Raw genomic sequence first — 6,086 nt, forward strand, 5'->3', positions numbered from 1 at the left:
AGACAGTCCCCAAAGCAGGTCTTGCTTGGATCCATAGTTAACCTTCTCTCCTGGAGGTATACTCTTCATCATCATTTGCCTAAAGTAACTCAGTGGATATTGACTTCATATTTGGGTTAGTTTACATGCATCTTGGATAAAATGTGTTAGAATCAGCTGGTCTCTGAAACATATTCTGACCCTTATCTGGAAAGTGGGTAATACCAGACAGTGGCTAGATAGACCCAGGCCAGCTAAACTGGCTCTAGAGGCCTTGCCCCATCTGCAGTCGCTAACCTGGCAAGTACATCCCATGTGCATTGAAAAGCCAATTGTTTCCTGACAGGAAGTCTTCTGCCGCCATGGGAAGCCATTTCCCCTTCTACTCTGTTATCAGGTGGATTCACATGTGCTCCAAGAAAATGTGAATTCTAAAAAAAAAAAAAGCCAGCTTCACCATTCTACGCTATCCCCAAGGCCAATCAACAAATCTAACGCCTCAGAATGTCCAGAAATCATGATGTGTGGTGATTTGTAGCAGTTCTACTTTCCCAAACGTGACCCAACAGGAGCATCGTGCAGAGGAATGTCACATGTCTTTGAGTAGTGGCAAACCGCTACATGGATCTTAAAGGCAAGGCTATCAAAACGATTAATGCTGATGAAACGCCACCTCGCAAGTACCTAGCACCATCCTAGGTCACCCAGGCTTGTTAACAAGATGGACACAGCCCTGATCTCACAAAACCTGCATCTTAGAGGGAGAAAGAACAGAAACGCATAAACTAATGTGCTACAGAAACACCAAGTGGATTTATACGCAAGGCCCTGAAATGGTGTGATGGGATGGGAAGGCAGTGTGGCTGGTAGCTTTCATAAAGTGAGGCCTCCAACCATGAGAGCAAGCCTCCTTAGAGACTAGAGGAGTGGCCAGCGTAAGGGAGTGAGGAGAAGGGGCCCGATGCTCAGACTCCCAGAAGTCAGTGTGCAAGGAAAGCAAACAGAAGGAGTGGAGTACAGTGCCCCACAAATCCCGTTTCTGTAAAGGTAAATAGGGTACACTCGAAAAGAGAAGACTCCGACAACTAGAAAACTCTGTGTGTGTGTGTGTGTGTGTGTGTGTGGTGTGTGTCGGTGTGCGTGTGTGTGCTGTGTGGTGTGTGGTGTGTGTGCCGTGTGTGTGTGTGCGTGTGTGTGTATGCATGTGTGTATGTGTGTGTGCTGTGTGTGTGCTGTGTGTGTGTGTTGTGTGTGTGGCATGTGTGTGACGTGTGTGTGTGCTGTGTGTGTGTGCGGCGTGTGTGTGTGCGGCGTGTGTGTATGTGTGTGTGGTGTGTGTGTGTGTGGCGTGTGTGTTGTGTGTGTGTGGCGTGCGTGTGTGCGGCGTGTGTGTATGTGTGTGTGGTGTGTGTGTGTGTATGTGTGTGTTGTGTGTGTGTTGCGTGCGTGTGTGCACGTGTGTGTGTATGTGTGTGTGTGTGTGGCGTGTGTGTGCTGTGTGTGTGCATGTGTGTGGCGTGTGTGTGTATGTGTGTGTGTATGTGCTGTGTGTGTGCTGTGTGTGTGTGCATGTGTGGCGTGTGTGTGTGCTGTGTGTGGTGTATGCTTGTATGTGTGTGTGTGGTGTGTGTGTGGTGTGGTGTGTGTGTGTGTGTATGTGTGTGTGTATGTGTGGTGTGTGTATGTGTGGGTGTGTGTGTGATGTGTATTTGTGATGTGTGGTGTGGTGTGTGTGTGCTGTGTGTGATGTGTGTTTGTGTGTGTATGTGTGCGTGGTGTGGTGTGTGTGTGGTGTGTGTGTGTGTGGTGTGTGGTGTGTGTGTGTGTGTGGTTGGTGTGTGTATTTGATGTGTGTGTGTGGTTGGTGTGTGTGTGATGTGGTTTTGTGTGTGTGTGTGTGTGTGTGTGGGGGTGATGTGGTTTTGTGTGTGTGTGTGTGTTCTCCAGGGAAGTAGAGTCAGAAGGCTGGAGAGAGACAGGACAGGGAGAGGGAGAGATTTTAAGAGACAGAGAGTATGGGTTCTGGCTTCCGATCTCAGAGTAGTTTAAGTACAGTAGAGTAGAAGTTGCAAGACCATGCATGGACACTGGGGGAGGAAGGCTCAGGCAATGCAATCAGTCAAGCAACGGGAAAACATATTAAGCAAATAGTACATAGGCAAAGGTCACTTCAGGGCAAGGAGAGTTTGAGAATGTTCCACATATCACCAACCTGAAGGGCACCCAAGGACAGGGACAGGGTCAGAGAAGCTTCCTCCCTTACAGATTAACACACAGAACCCTGCAGGAGGGAGGAAGGAAGAGTGTGCCCTCGCTCCTGTAACCACAGACAAACCCTTCACACTATGTACCAACCTCAACAGGATCCTAGCAAACAACTCCACTCTTAGCGTGGATTGAGAAACATACATCAGATGTAAAAATTTTATGTCTGAACTAGTGCCTCTAGAGCCAGAAGAGCACTCCTGCTAGTAAAGCGATGTTTCTGAAGCTGGGCCACTGGGCAGATGTCGTCTGTTATTCATCCGGCTGTAAATAAAATGTTCCTGGCTAAATCACAGATCTAGCTAGAAGCGGCCCTGAGCTTTGTTTAAAAAAAAAAAAAAAAAAAAAAAAAAGATGCTTCTGCCATATATTTCTAGCTGACTGCTATTAGCTCCTCTCTAAATTAAATTTGCAAAGCTCGTTCACTTTTATTCCAAGCAGTAACCATGGCATTCTCTAAATCATTGCCAGTGTAGCAGATAATATTGATCACTGCCAAGGCCTGTCATTAGGAATCTCAGTTTAAGCACTGCTCGAGCGAGCCTCTGAAGTTTAATTAGTATCTGCGTCTGGTGTTGTAAAATGGATGCTTGGGACATATGGGAAAGAAAATGAGCTAACAGAATCTGAAAGATACGGGGTCGGCAGCAAGCGTGAGCAGATAGCTGAACTGTTTCAGCTTCAGAGGAGCGCTACTGCACTCTGGATGGTGCGCCTGATTGGTCTGAGTAAAATATTATTCATGCTTCTCAAGAAGACAGCTTTTTCTCGAGCAACGGGAGAAGGGATAAGTGACAGGCATTGGGGCATGGGGGCAAGGTTCCATGGGAACATGGATTCCCATAGCTGTCTGTCACTGGACATAATCACTGATGAGGCTTTGAGGGACATGGCCTGGAGAAGCCAGCCAGCCTCCTTGACCACAGCTCTAACTGCAGCCAGTATGTAACTGGGGCCACAAATGCCAAATTCTTCATAATGGGTCAAAACTTAAACTTCATATCTCCTGTTTCATCTTTAGGGTAACAGCTTAGATTCACAGAAACCCAGTACTCTTGGAAGAGGGGACTGCTGAGGGCTCGCGTTGAGAGAGAGAACAACCAAACCCCAGGGATCTCTGTTTCATCCCTCACAGATGTCCCTTGAGCTGGTTTCTGTGATGGGATGAGCTCCTAAACAAATATGAAATAGCTCTCTTTATTAGGTTTTATTAGGGATATCTGCGCTGTTGTATGGGAGATGAAGCTCCAACCAAGAGCAAGTAGGCCTGGAGGTCTCCTCAAACAGAGAAAGAGGGGTCGTTTTTGTTTTTTTTTTAAATATATATATATAAAGAAGGTTCCCTGCATTGGTTCCCATCCATATCCTCCATGCAAAACAGATGTCTTAGCTCGAGGACAGTGTCCTGCACTGACTCGCTAAAGTCTGAACTGAAGCTCTGTTGACTGGGGTAAAGAAGGTGTTTTTGGAAGCTGACCTGTTGTGCCTACCGGGTTTCCTCAACCCCTAGGAAGTGACTTCTGACTGCAAAAGCAAAAAGGTTTTTATTGCTAAGACCAATATGGTTGGGACCCCACTCTATCAGAAAAGTAAGGCCCCTGCTTACAATTGCAAAGCGTTGCTTTTAAAGGGAAAGGAGGTTTGAGACTGCTAGTCTCAGCCCATCGGGTTTCCAAGGTTACAGAGGTTTCATAGAGTACTAAGTTTTTACAAGGCAGAATTGTTTAGTGCACCTGCAAGGTTAGGGGTTTTCTTTCTCTAGAACCATGCGTTCAGCGGCCTTGTCCTTAAGATAATGGGGGTGGGGGCAGGGAGAATGTCTGCGCAGTTGGTGGTGAGCTCCCGCTTTGTCTTTATTTCCCTGAGAACAGCATGTGGGCTCTGCACTCTCCAGCCAGGGAGTTATCTATATCTATTGGCAGAGACTCTTGTTCTTTTTTTTCTAGTTTTTCCTCTTCTTGCCGTATCTTTTCTGTTATTAATTTTCCCCTCACAGACCCTAGCCTTTGGGTGCATGTATTTATAGCTCCCAAGTGTTTAAATTCTTGAAGTTCTGCAAACTCTGGGTCTCCATTTGTGTTCTTGTTTGTTCTTTCTGTGACAGCACAAAGTAGGTATGCTCTTGCAGGGCTCCTGCAGGGTTTCATCTTGTCATCTCTATTAGAGGTTCCCTAACTATCCTAAAGCTGCCTCATAAAAACCCTACTGTTCTACTTCCAGATAAGATGCCATCAAACTCATGAATCACAAATGCCCTAGTGAGAAGCAAAACACCCTTGATCAAAAGTACCTAATAGCAGAGAAGGGTTCATTCAGTTCATAATTCAAGTCCATTGTTGAGAAGAAGTAAAGTCAGGCAGCAACTCCAAGAGCTAGTCACACCACATCCACAGTCAAGAACTGATAGCAAGTAAATGAACCCATCCTGCCTGCCTTCTCACTCATCTAGCTTTCTATCATGCAGTTCAGCCTAGGGAAATCTGGTACCCACCCATAGTGGTCTGAGTCAATGAACAAGACAATCGCCCACAGACAGACCCAGGGTTCCTAAGTGCTTTACTACATGAGTACGTATATCACGTTACGACTAAGCTTCCCATGATTCCCTTGTTCGGAGAAGGAACTGCTTTTGTAATAACTTCTAAGTTCTCCTGACATGCTAAGTGAATTATAAACTTCTCTCTGTTCTTTCATCTACTTGGCTGTGCATATTGTTTTTGTGCTCACCAAGAAGAGCTCAAAGACTAAGATCACTCTTCTTTGTGGTTGCCCTAGTCATTGGCAACTGACTCCACACAGACCTAAGCTCTGTATAATCAGGCAAGCTCTTTCCACCCGAGAGCTTCATATGCTTGTCAAAGTGCCAGAAACTCTTCCATTGAGGGACCTGTGAGTTTTCAAGGGGTCCAGCTTCAGTTAGCAAATTGATAATTCCCGTACTTAAAATCTTCTTCTCAGACCCTATCTTAATTATTAGTTAATAACTGACCAGTGATTAGATGGCAATTTCTGTCTTACATGAATGCAAACAACAGGGATGGACCAAGAAGGCTGAAGAACTGAATGTAGGGAAAGCCACTAATATGTACATAGTTACTATTCTTACACACTATAATTCAGGAATAATAACAATAGGAAAAGAACCTTCCCCTGCAGAGGAAGAGTGAGATGGTATCATTGGGACTAGACCTAAGTCACTGATTTCTTGGAAGGCAATTTAACTAATTTATACCAATTACTGAAATGAAACTTGTATTTGAAAAAAAACCAAAAACTATAGAGGTCCATCTGGGGTGTGTGTCAGTTCCTGAGTTCAAATCTTAGTCATTAGACTAAACATATTCCCTCCATCCTATCCCAGACCCAGAAAGAGAGACAATGGTAACTAGTGACTAAGTCATATGTTTATTTACTCATAGTATTATAGTATTCTGGGTTGAGTCTATTGAGCCATTTTTAGTAACATCACATGTTCACCTTGAGTAAAATGCAATTCACAGTTTCCTCCTGCCTCTCTCCTCTTTCTTGCCTCTCTTGTATTCTGGTAAAATTTCTGGTAGCTAAGATGCCTAAGACATTTAGTGATGTCGCTATTCACACATGGTTTCTTATATGGATGCATGAACCCCTGAATGCATATATCCTGTCTTCTCAGGAAGGTATCCGACAGCCAGAGGTAATCTACCCGCCATGCTTGTCAGAAGCAGGGAGCCTGGAGGTATGGAAACTAAATCAATTTGAGAATATGCTTTAAATCATATTGTCTTGGACTCCTAATGAAGACATCCTCAAAACTGGAAAATAAATTATTTGCCTCAACCAAAGCCCAGCTCTCAGTTCTG

Source organism: Phodopus roborovskii, unplaced genomic scaffold (assembly GCF_943737965.1).
Source record: "Phodopus roborovskii unplaced genomic scaffold, PHOROB, whole genome shotgun sequence".
Taxonomy (NCBI): Eukaryota; Metazoa; Chordata; class Mammalia; order Rodentia; family Cricetidae; genus Phodopus; species Phodopus roborovskii.